Raw genomic sequence first — 13,786 nt, forward strand, 5'->3', positions numbered from 1 at the left:
CCAACAATATCATTTCAGTAAAAAACAAAAAACAAAACACAACAAAAAAAGTGCTTCTAATACATAGTCAATAGGAGCCTTTAAACTTGCATGGATGTTTGGGAAGAAACTCTATTCTAATGAATAAGAATCTTCCTGCTTTTCATCCTTGAGGATAGAATGTGATTTACTGCAGTACCAAAAAGTATGTTGAAAATATTTACCCCACAGGGGGCAAGTAAAATTACAGTAGAGGACACGGTGGCTCAAGCCTATAATCCCAGCACTTTGAGAGGCCGAGGAAGGCAGATTACGAGGTCAGGAGATCAAGACCATCCTGGTCAACATGGTGAAATCCCTTCTCTACTAAAATACAAAAATAATAATAATGATAATTAGCTGGGGGTGGTGGTGCGCACCTGTAATCCCAGCTACTCCAGAGGCTGAGGTAGGGGAATCGCCTGAACCCAGGAAGCAGAGCTTGCAGCGAGCCGAGATCATGCCGGGCCACTGCACTCCAGCCTGGTGACAGAGCGAGACTCTGTCTCGCAGGGGGCAGGGGGGAATTACAGTAGAGGAAGCGCGGGTAATTTAGTAAATAAGTGGATTGGTCGTGCCAGTTTCCATTGCAATCACAAGATCCAAAACCTTCAGCTGGCAGTTGCCGCTATCAATAGGATTGTGGCAGGCCTGTAAAGGGTAGGGATTGGTTTTGGTCACCCGCATTAACAATTTTGAAAAGTGTACCATAATTATGACTACAAAGTCAGCACATTTTAAAGCCTAAATTAGGGAATCAAACAAACACATAAAATAAGTAAAGAAAAAATGTTCATGAAAGGGGAGGATTTTTATAGCAACACCAACAACAACAAATACCTCTAAGCATTGTTTCTCAACGTCAGAATGTTCAGATTCTCTTAAGGCCCCCACCTTAGGCACCTCTGTAACACTGCATGGTTCTGTATTTGTGCTACCAAGAAGCACAATTGCTTGCACTTGCTTGTTACATGACTCTATTCCTGTTGTAATAAATACTTCGTTATGTGTGGCAATATCAGTCCTCTTTAGCCCTGTGTCTGGAGTGTCTGGTGCAGTGTAACTTTTATCACAGATTTGTGAATTGCATTCATAATTAACACATGAATGTAATACAGTGACATATTTTCCAAAAGAGTACTATTAATTATAATAGTAATGAATAGGTCCCAAGTAATAGGTCCCAATAGATAGGTCCCAAAGACATTTGACCAAACTGTTTATATTAGATTGATGATGTTCTTGTATTGGCAGACCATAAAGCTAGAAACAAACAAAGAAACAAAAACATGGGTTATAGTTAAAATACTTAATAAAAGGAAAAATAAAATTCAAAAAAGAAAGTAATTTTTTTAAAGTTTCAGGAAATTTCCTTACTCTTTTAATGGCTAAATCTCATTTGTTTCTCCTAACAACTCACTGAGGCAGATGTTACACCCATTTTACAGAAGAGGAGAAGAAAGATTAAGGGATTTTAAGAAGCGAGGACGGGCTTTTAATTCTTGTGACTCAAACAACAAACAAAATCACTGGCCTCTTTTTAAGGAGGGAGAAGGGGTAGTTTAAATCTGACAAAACACATTCTAACAAGGAAGTATGGTTTGGGATGGAAGTTTGGGAAAAGGTCTTATGGAATAAGGAAGAAATGGAAGAACTGAAAAGAGAGCAAAGAGAAACGCGGAGTGGAATGTGTAAGAGAAAGCAACTATCCAAGACTTACTTCAAGACAAGATTAACCCTAGCTGCAGCTCAGAAAGCTGTGGAAATCTGTGCCATTATTTAAGGGACCACCAGCTGATGGTTCTGCTGAATCTCAGTCACCAGTGATTCTAATTTCAAAATTAATAAACACCTGTTAATACATGAAAATAATTACAAATGTATACCCTGGTGCTGTTCGAGGGCGGACATGTCCCTCTGGGGAAGACACTTCCATAGATAATTGCAGGTCATCTTGTGCTCAGAATCTTCCAGATGCTTCACAGCTCTCTCAGAACACAGCCTGGTCTAGCTACTACAGGGCCTTACAGAAGCCAGCTCCAAGTTGGCCCTTTGCTCTCATCTCCTTCCACTTTCCCCATATTCAATCTTCTCCAGTCACACTGGCCTCCTCACTATTTTTAAAACTTTGTTTATAGAACACATATTTTTATCCAAATATCCACCTGGCTAACCCCTCACTTCCAATAGGTCTCTCGCTTAGAGATCCTATCTAAAATTTCACACACACACACACACACACACACACCCTGCTTCATTCTCCAACTCTGTATTTCATAACCTCCTTCCTTGTTTATTGTTTTCTCCTTAGCTCTTATCACTATCTAACATAATATTTTCCTTATCTTGATCATTGTCTCTCTCCCTTACTTGAATGTAAGCTCCATAAGGGTAGACATTTGTATCTATTTCATTAGGCACACGCTTCAAGGAGCGCCTAGCACATAATAGTGTTTAGAAATGCTGGCTGAATGGCTGGGTAGAGCACAGAAGAGTTGGTCATCTTTCCTCTCCAAAGTCAAGAAAAGCAGGCGCAAAGGCTGACTTCTACCTCTATGCCTCTTGCGGTTGCAGCAGGCAATGACCAACCTTCCCAGGGGCTAGACTGAAGTTTCTGACACAGTTCAAATGAGGCAGGAGCTTGAGAGGTGTGTTCTTTGCAGAAACTTCTCTGGGATAATTTGTTTCTTTCTTGCAGATTCAGGCTTTCTAAGGGAATTACCCTTTAAACCACTGTACATTTGACTGGATCCATCTCGTAGACTCCATGTTTGCCCAAGAACATAGTAAAAAGAGCCACATTGCTTTTGAACCAATCCATACCTGTTTCTCAGGAATGGCAACTTCCAGCCCCAAGATATGGTAGGGTATGCATGTGATAGCTCAGGCTCCTCTCAGAAGAGGAAAAAAGTCTGGTAATGTCGCTGCAGTCATGAGGGCACCTCTCCCGAGAAGGACGTAGAAAGGCTACATCCCAGACTGCTGAGTGTTAGAAAAGCTCTAAGTGCTTTTCTGTTCTCAAGGATGACTCTTCTTCCAGACAAGTCTCAAAAATATACAATTATACTCATCTTTTGAAAGCATACAACATATATCAATCTTTGAAGCTCTACAAAAATAGGATTTAATGAATTTTTCAAATAATGCCTTTAAGATACCAGGTTTCCCTGCTGAGAAACAAAGACAATAAGAATAAGTAAAGAGGGAGAGACTTGCCAAAAACATCTATACTGCAACTGTCATTAGAAGTTAGGTTTCAGCTGACTCCTAGTTGTAAACTCATTGTCTGTGCCTCTCTCTTAAAATAACTTTGAAATCTATCAGTGGCTTTAGCACTGCGCCATGATAGATCAAAGATCTATCTAGAATGATCAAAGTGTCTAATCAAAGGCCGTGAGAACATCACCTTAAATCAAGATTTTTATTTCTATAGGTTTGGTGATTGAAATACTTTGCCCACATGCTAGAGAGAGATTTTCTAGGAAGCTTCAGATAATGTTAGTGCTTAGAAAGACACTAAGTGGCTATCTGGGCCATTTATCCACTCAGAAATTATCCCAGATAAATAGAAATATGCCCTATTTTCAAATACTTTTATGTAAAACTTGACAGTCTCCCTTGGGAAGCAATTTTAATGCTTAACAGCCTTTGCTATGAAGAAAATAGCTATTTATATTAAGCTCAAGTCACTAAAACTGCGGTCTAAGCTGTTTCCCACATATTTGGGCAAGGAGATCAGTGGCATGTAAAAGCGTACATTCTGCTGGTGACATGTAAATGAGTTTGGGCTTTTAGGGTGCTGACTGAGACTACATCAGGGACCCGGTCCCCAGCGGCTTCATTCTGGTGCTGCAGATGAATGAACTTGGGTCTTAGCTTATCTTCATGCTAGCCTAGCAAAGCTACACAGCTACCAGGAGGTACATTAGTCCTGACCACACAGTGCTAGGGAGGAACTGCCTTCCTGACAGCCGCTAGTCTGGAGATTTCAGGTAACTCACCCCAAATGGGAGTGGAAATGCCGGCAAACCTTTCTTAGATTTCCTAAGGCAGAGAGTAAATAACACTATCCTGTTTCCTTCTTCATATCCCAGACTTTCCTAGGGACCTTAGGAGAAGAATGGGAGAAAATCTACGCACTGAGGCAAAACTCCTACAGTGATTTGTGTGGGTGTGTATGCATGTGTGCATGTACTTATGTAAATGTGTGTGTTTGTGTGTTCACGTATGTCTTCATCTGCGTGGGCTGGTATAATGAATAGCATAACTTAGACTGAGTGTTTTATAACAACAGAAATTTATTTCTCATAGTTCTGGCAGCTGGAAAGCTCAAGTTTAAGGTGTCTGGAGAGGGCTGTCTTCTGGATGGCATACTGCTGACTTCAGATTGTATCCTCACATGGCAGAAAGACAGCAAGAGAGCTCCCTGGGGTCTCTTTTATAAGGACACTAGTCCCATTCATGAGGGCTCCACCCTCATGACCTAGTCACCTCCCAAAGACCCCACCTCCAAAAATCATCATATTAGGGATTAGGCTTCAACATATAGGTTTTGAGGGGACATAAGCATATAGTCCATAATAATGTAGATGCATGTCCATGTGTGTGTGTGCTGTGTATGTTCATATTTGCACATTTTGTGTATTTGAGTAATTATATATGTATGTGCCTATGTATGTGTGTGTATATATACGCATGTATTAGTGAAAGTGGTTTATGTGTTTGAGTATGTATGTATGTGCTTGTGTGTGCATATAAATATTTGCATATATGTGTCTGTATATTTGTGTGTGCCTGTGTGTATATGTGGCAGGGAAGTCTAAGCTGTGGATTTGAAAAGGCTTCCTGAACAGCACTGACAATAAATTAAACTAATCCTCAGAAGAGGATCCTCCTGAAAGAATATTTGGAGCTAAATCATGCAAGGACTGTTTCTCTAAGGTAAAGAGCTATTGTTATTGCCACATCACCTCTTGAACAAAGGTGATGTGGCCTCTGCCTTCATAAGAGTTAATTACCCTGCCTTCCCACTTGAGGACCCCACTTACTGAGACCTCTCACTCCACTCCATGATTAGTATGTGTGATGGCTTGCAGAATGGAAAAAACTCAATGCCAGATTAAGAACTCAAAGAATTTAATGTAATTTCACTCATTATTCACTACCTAAATTTTGAGGAATAATTATTGCTATTCCACATTCATAGGAGAAAAATGGAGAGGCAGAACAGCCAAAGACAACATCTGCATGTATGATTATCTTTACTATTCAATATCAGTAATAACAAATGAATAAATTGGTGGATCACATTTTATTTTTATGTTGACATTTTATTTCTTTTTGAGTCCAAGCATTTTAGTAACTGAAATACACTAAACTGTATGGCAACACTATAAACTGTTGCAACGTAATATTGATAATGATACAGCTGTAAAGTTCAAATTACTTCATGAAAGGATATATTAATATGATAATAGGATGGGCACGGTGGCTCACGCCTGTAATTCCCGCACTTAGGGAGGCCAAGGCAGGCCAATTGCCTGAGGTCAGGAGTTCAAGACTAGTCTGACCAACATGGTGAAACACCGTCTCTACTAAAAATACAAAAAAATTAGCCAGGCATGGTGGTGTGCACCTGTAATCCCAGCTAGTCGGGAGGCTGAGGCGGGGGAATTGCTTGAACCAGGGAGGTGGAGGTTGCCGTGAGCCAAAATTGTGCCACTGCACTCCAGCCTGGGCGACAGAGCTAGACTCTGTCTCAACAAACAAACAAACAAAAATATGATAATGAACACCTATCAGGTGTTGGGAAGGCTAAGTGTAGGACACAGTCCCCGCCCTTAAGGAGACACAGGTCAGGTGAGGACATAGAGCAGTAAATAGATAATTAGTATGTAACGAGCTAAAGAAGCACCTGCCTGTACTGAAGTACATGAAGCAGAAAATGAAGAGGATGGCCTGGAGAACTGAAGAAGCTGTAAGGTAAAGGCACTGTCTCACCTGTGTCTTTCATAAAGGATGAATGCGGGACAACATGCAACAACCTATACCCTATACCCACACCTACCCCACCCCGAATTGAAAAGAAAAATAAACTATCAGTAGGGCTTTTAGTCATGGAGGTATTGCATACAAATATTATTTTCAGGAAACATATAGCTTCTGTGGCTTTTAAGTTGGTACATCTCTGAGTTACCAACCAATAAGCCAGCCCCTGCACCTTGTTTCTTTTGAAACTGGCCAATACATATTAATAAAAATTCTGGTGGGAAGTCAGCTGAACCATTTATTATTTCTCTGAGTATCTAAATTGATCCACATGATGGAGAGAGAAGATGTTCTTGCTTTTTTGTTTGTTTGTTTGTTTTGTTTTTCTCTACCTGAAATTAAATTGAACTGCAATCTTTGGGACTGGTGGTAAGCAGCATTCTGGCTAAAGAAAAGATTTGCATCAAAGTACAACTTGCAGGTCTGTGAAGAAACAGCAGCTGGGAGGCCAAGCTGGATGGATCACTTGAGCCCGGGAGTTTGAGACCAACCTGGGCAACATGGTGAAACCTTGTCTCTACAAAAATAGAAAAATTAGCTGGGTATGGTGGCAGGCACCAGTAGACCAGTAGTCCCAGCTACTTGGGAGACAGAGCTGAGAGAATTGCTTGAACCCAGGAAGCAGAGGTTGCAGTGAGCCGAAATTGTGCCACTGCACTCCAGCCTGGGTGACTTAGTGAGACCCTGTCTCAAAAAATTAAAAGAAAGAATGAAAGAAAAAGAAAAGAAACAGAAACACGAGCTTCTGATTAAGAGCAGAGTCTCCTGTTTGCTACATCTCTTAGAAGTACCCTGATGAGTCTGGGGCCTCAGTGGGAGGCAAACAGGTAGCAGGATTGTACTATTCCAGGAATGGGGGAAATGGATCATCTGGTGTCATCTGCCTCACACGTTCCAGCTCAGCATTTGCACTTGAAATTTAGTACCTTTCACAGAGAAGGAGAAAATGCTATGCCAGTGACAAAACTGGGACACTGGCTGAAAATTAATAACACTTTGCACTCCAGGCTTCCTGGGAGAATGCACCATACATATTAAGTGAGCATGACACAATTTCACAGCAATAGCCTGGCTGGGCCCAAGCTGTTCATTTTAAATTTCAAGTACTGTGAGGAAGAGTTGATTTGATGGATGGCCAGGTGGTTAATATAAAAACTTTCAGGAAGAGGAAAATAAAGATGCTCTTTCAGGGAATTCTCAGCCTAAAACCAAAAAGGCTTGCGAAGATTATCCTACTCCACACTTAAAGGAAACTTATGGAAATTTTGAATGATATTTACATCAGGGAATTTTTTTAGAATAAAAGCACATTGGAGTTATAGTTGTGCTGGAATTAACAGGCACAGAAACACTAGAGTAGGTGATGCTATTTCGTGAAAGCTGGACATCAAGCAAATATGCAGTAAGAGCCTGTGGACTCTCCTGTGCAGTGTGGTTGTTACCAGCACGAGCTTCGATAGGAGGCAGGCCTAGATTTTGATTTCCGGTTCTGCACCTTGCTAGCTGTGGGAACTCGGACAAGTTACTTCATTCCTCTGAACTTTAATTTCCTCATCTGTCAAAAAGAGATAATTATACTTACCTCATAGGGAAGTTGAGAGAACAAAATTGCATAGCATATATAAAGAATGTAGGCTAGTGGCTGGCAAGTGGCAATGAATAAAAAGCTAAGACAAGTAGAAATAGACTTCCTTTTGTTGCATTTGTGTTTAATTATTTCTTAGGTGATAGCAATAGAACACGAGAACTAAAAGTAGTTGTAGTACAAGCACCGTTAGTAGTAGTAATAGTCAACTATCGTATTAAGTACTTACCTATCATATTGAGTAATGACTATATTAAGATATTGTACTCTGTACCTTATAGAAATTATTTCATTTAATATGTATACAACCTCAAATAATAAGAGGTTAGTTTTCCTTCATTTTTTTAAAATGAAGAGACTGAAAAATTAAGGAACTTTTTGAGGTCACACAGAACTACTAACATGCTGAGCTCCAATTGAAACCTAAATGGTCTGTCTTACTCTGAAGCCTGAGATTTTCATTATGTAATTCCTAAATATTGGGTAAGCACAGCTGGGATAAGTATTCCTTCTCCCCAAGGGAGTTTAGCAAGCTTGTACAAAAAAGATAATATTTGAGCTAAGTATTAGAGAGAAGCTTTTTTGAGGATGGGAAGCACATTCTAGACAGAAAGAATGGCTTAAACAGCTAACACAGGCCTGAAAATACACAGCACACCTAGCATGTATCAGGCATGGAAGTCAGGGCCCATGAGAGGGAGCAGAGGCATAGGCATTCAGAGGTGCTGCGGCATCCACCAGTGTCACAGAATTTCAAAAAGAACTCTTTCTTAGCTGGAGGTGGTGGCTCGTGCCTATAATCCTAGCACTTTCGGAGGCTGAAGCAGGAGGATCACTTGAGCCCAGGAATTTGAGGCCAGCCTAGGCAACATGGTGAAACCCCATCTCTAGAAAAAATACAAAAAAATTAGCCAGGCATGATGGTGTGTGCCTGTAATCCTAGCTACCTGAGAAGCTGTGGTGGGAGGATTACCTGAGCCGTGGAGGTTGAGGTTGCAGTGAGCCAAGATCACACCATTGTACTCCAGCCCAGGCAAAAGAGTGAGACCCTGTCTCAAAAGAAAAAAAAAAAAAAAAAGAAAAGAAAAGAAAAAGAAAACTCTTTCTGTTGCTCTGGAATTTTGGCACAGATGCAAAAACCAAGAAAAAAACAGTAGATACCATGTATTCACAAAGTCTAGACTGAGCTGCTAGACCATTTTTGTAAGATTAGAAGAGAAGACAGCCCCCAGCCAGGTCTGCGAGAATTAGGTGATCACCACTCTGCCCACATAAAAGGCTGAGGTTGAAAAAAATAAGAGAGAAAATATCTGTGGAAAAAGTTGTTGACTATTTTACTTCCTCTCAAATAAAGGTAGGGAGGAGCTTCAGCCTGACTTCAAACCTCAAATAACAGGTTTAAAAGAGATTAATGAGAGAGCTTGACATGCGTCTTCAGAAATCTGGGGGTGAAAGGGACTGGTGTTTGACAGATGTTAGAAAAAGTTGAAAGGTGAAAGTCTGGATGGAGCTGGTAGAACAAAGAAAGGAGCTGTGTGGATAACGAAATGTTTCTCCCCCAAGGAAATGGTAAAGGAGTTTATTTCCCTGGTTCTAGATGTAGATCCTGTGGAGGGGAAAAAAAAAAAAAAAGCTACTCCAACTCACTCAAATAGGACCATTCCAAAGAGGAACATATGGGTTACACTGTGCCCCATAGTGAAGTACCCCTTAAGAAGCCTCAGGAATGAGGTAGACTGTTGTAAGTGACCAGCAAGTGAGAATTAGTCCCCCTTTATAAGTTTACTGCAGTCTGAAATCTCAGCAGAGGAACTCCAAAAATCCCACAGTTGCATCCCCCAAGAGGAGGAGCCAGCAATGAGTTTATTATCCATGGGGCAGAAAGACAGATAACAACTACACTTGCCTCGCTTACCTTCTCCCTATGAGCTCATTGCTCTTTCTGATGCCTCCATGCCTCCATTTTGGCACAGATGCAAAAACCAAGATTAAAAACAAAACAAAACGAAACCAAAAAAACAGTAGATACCATGTATTCACAAAGTCTACAATGAGCTGATAGACCCATAGATCCTTTTTTTTCCTTTTTTTTTTTTTTTTTTTTTGAGACGGAGTCTCGCTCTGTCGCCCAGGCTGGAGTGCAGTGGCGCGATCTCGGCTCACTGCAAGCTCCGACTCCCGGGTTCACGCCATGCTCCTGCCTCAGCCTCCCGAGTAGCTGGGACTACAGCCACCCGTCACCACGCCTGGATAATTTTGTTTTTGTATTTTTAGTAGAGATGGGGTTTCACTGTGTTAGCCAGGATGTTCTCCATCTCCTGACCTCGTGATCCGCCGTCCTCAGCCTCCCAAAATGCTGGGATTACAGGCCTGAGCCACCGTGCCTGGCCAGACCATTTTTATAATATTAGAAGAGAGGACAGCTCCATGGCGAAGAGTTGCTTTTAAACTGGTCTCAACTCTTTAATTCTTTAAAGTAATGGGAGTCTTTTTATTATTTAAGAGTGACTGGGGGCCAGGCGTGGTGGCTCAGGCCTGTTATCCCAGCACTTGGGGAGGCCGAGGAGGGCGGATCACGAGGTCAGAAGATAGAGACCATCCTGGCTAACAGGGTGAAACCCAGTATCTACTAAAAATACAAAAAATTAGCCGGGCGTGGTGGCGGGCGCCTGTAGTCCCAGCTACTCCAGAGGCTGAAGCGGGAGAATCGCGTCAACCCGGGAGGTGGAGGTTGCAGAAAGCCGAGATCTCGCCACTGCACTCCAGCCTGGGCGACAGAGCAAGACTCCGTCTCAAAAAAAAAAAAAAAAAAAAAAAAATAGAGGGAGGAAAAGAGTGACTGGAAAAGCTATTGTAGCCTGGGGTGGGAGAAAACGGTTTTACATAGTCTACATCAAGGAGCAGTGAGAAAACATAAAGCTGCTTTCAAGCTTGTATCCTACTGAGACCAGCTAATAGAACAAAAATCAATTAGTATCATAGTAATAACTGTAAAGGGGCATGGTGACTCACATCTGTAATCCTAGCGCTTTGGAAGGCCAAGACAGGAAGATCGCTTGAATGCAGGAGTTCAAGACCAGCCTAGGCAACATAGTGAGACCCTGTCTCTACAAAAATACAAAAAATACAAATAAAAATAAATTAGTCAGGCATGGTGGTGTGCACCTGTGGTCTCAACTACTTGGGAGGCTGAAGTGAGAGGGTTGCTTGAACCCAGGAGTTCAAGACTGCAGTGAGCTATGATTGCACCACTGCATTCCAGCCTAGGTGACAGAGTGAGACCTCATCTCTAAAGAATAAAATAATAATAATAATAATGTAAATTTTTAACCTACCACATAAACTTCCTCATCTTTTTGCCTATTATCATCAACCTGTGTGGAATATGGGTTTGACTTTTGTCCTTAGTGGCCCTTTTCTTGTTATGTTCTAGAAGCCAGGGTGCCACAAAGATTTTTCTCTTTAATAACCACCAGACTGGTTTGGTTTTGCCACACTGATATTAATGTTGACTGTTTGAATGGCATGAAGAAGATAATGTTTTTAAGTGAGGGAGTGATCCATGACAAAATTTGAAAACCATGTTTGGTCCTTATTTCAAAGTGAGAGGAATGTCGTTCTAATCAGTTTAAAACTTTGGGTTTTTTTTTTTTTTTTTTTTGAAGATATGAGGAGATACTGAAGATTTTAATCTTAGCAGTGACATAGTCATATTTTGGGGTTTTTGTTTTTGATCAGTTTGTCAGCAAATATGGAGAATAGATTGAGTTAGAAATAAATTAGAGATAGGAAAATCAATTAAGAGGTAACCCTAGGATAAATCACCTATAAAATTAATGAAAAAAAGTTAAAATTCTCCAGTGATCCAACTGAAGGTAGTAGTAGCAGTATTGAATTGCAGTAAGCAGGCAAACACTGAAAAAACAGACTAATAAATCAAGATGAATAATCATCTGAAAATAAAGATTTTTATCTGAGCTACAGACTACATACTGACAAATTAGTACTCTGGGTCTTTGGACTATCACAAATTTTATTTTTATGAATTATCCTGGATCCTCGATTATGAATTTCAGTGAGATTTCCTGTCATGTGGATTTCATTCAGATTCTATGGATCTTCATGCAAAGTTAGGAAAGGAGAAAATAACTTCATGTCTCCTAAGCATCTGCTCTCCTTTGACCAAAAGGAAACTATCTTCTCCGCTCCCTCCCAAATACTTCTTACATCTAAATGGCAAATGGATGTTTTATGAATCAGTCTTTTTTTTCAAGCAAAAAGTTACTTGTATTTCCCTCTCCGCCACATCTGGAATGGCTTATTTTATTTTACATTAGCTTTAAGTTTGGTCTTATTATTTTCACAAACATTTTGAAAACTTCTTTGAAAATGGTGTTAAATGCTTTAGGGCATTAGTCAAATGCAATTCCCTGGAAAACATCACAAGAAAAGTTGGACTTGAAAGAACAATTTTCCATTGTAATATATGAATGTAACAATCACATTTTTTGTTAGAGAAAGAACATGATAATACTCTGTGCCAATCTGTATATCCTGCTTTTTCCTGTAATTAATATGCTATCCATTCCTGCTTCAGTTACCAAGAGCCATCTGGTCACACACTTGATCCTTTTTTACTTTGTTTCCCTAGTCACAAATAGCAAAGGATTCAGCTTAGTAACTATTTTATTTTGGACATACTCTGTCTTTTACCCTTTTCAAGCTTCCATACTTATTAGGCTCTTTTCCTTGGCAAATTCAGAGAATAATTAAAATTAATATTAATACTAAGAGCTACCATTTACTGAATACCTACTACATGCCAGGTGTCATGTTCAAAATTTTCCTACAACAACTCAATTCACCTGCACAATGAGTGCAGGCTATAGGAATATTATTTCCATTTAACAAATAATAAAACAAACTCAAAGATCGTAAGTGATCTTCTTGCAGCTAATAAGAAACTTAGCCAGAATAAATCTGACTCCAAACTAGAGCTCTTCACTATTGAGCCATTTTGCCTTCCACACCTGGGCAATCACTAGGATTTCCTATTTATGGCACAGTTCTAACCACAAAGATAAATTCCTATCCTTAGGTTAATACTTTTCAGTCCCTAAAAAGGATTTTATGAAATGATTCCATAGATTAGACAAGAAAAATTTTGTAAACTTATCCATAAGGAGAAAAATATTGTAGGCAAAGTCATTTGAGCTAGAATCTTCAAAATTCCTCAAATTAAACTGAAAAAGAGGTATGGCTTACCTAAGACTGTGGACTATATCTCAATCCTTGGAGCCAGTTCATAGGATTTAGGTTATTAGTGGCAGGTAGTCAATTTCTAATTCTTCTGATTCAGAGAGAATTAAATCAGCATTACAGACTGTTATTTTTCTAGCTATAAGATGCTATTTAGCCTCGTAAAACTTCTGCTACAACACAGCATGGGGCAGAGCAGGATATGAAAATCTACAGGTAATTCATTGGCATCACCTTAGTGCTGACTTTCAACATTTGTTCCCACTCTGTACTTTTGCTAGACAAGAGTTATTATAACAACTGATTGGAGCTTTATAGCCTATATATGCCTAGCTGTACTCGTCCATTGGTGGATGAGCTTGAGAAGCTAAAAAACCTCCCAAGAGTTAAGAACAGAAATAGGTTGGGAAAAGGGAAGCATCAGATCACCTAAGCACTGCAATGCTACATCTGAATTTTGGGAGTCAGTGGTTGTTACCTGGTAACCTGATACCCTCTATCCTTGAAAATTATAGAGCACTAATTAGCTCAAGATGGAAAACTTTTGACCAGGCCTTAAAAACACTAAGTCCCCTTCCTGACACTGACTCATTTTGTGTCCCTGTGCTAGTCCCATAACCTTGTTGAGCCTCAGTTTCTTCACTGGCAACATGGAAATAATAATATGTTTAGCAAAGGGGTGTTCTGGAGTTTAATTAGAGTTTCTAAAATACTTTGAGATGATCAGATGAAAGGTACGCTTTAAACATACATCATTAATTATTATTTTTACTGGACATAGTAATTTGAAAATACTAGAAGCTGCTGGTTGTTGTTCTATTGTCACCGAATCTATATATTCTAGTGCAGTTGTCTTTCTGAAAAGTGTATTCTCAT

This window comes from Pan troglodytes, chromosome 4, assembly GCF_028858775.2.
Source record: "Pan troglodytes isolate AG18354 chromosome 4, NHGRI_mPanTro3-v2.0_pri, whole genome shotgun sequence".
Taxonomy (NCBI): Eukaryota; Metazoa; Chordata; class Mammalia; order Primates; family Hominidae; genus Pan; species Pan troglodytes.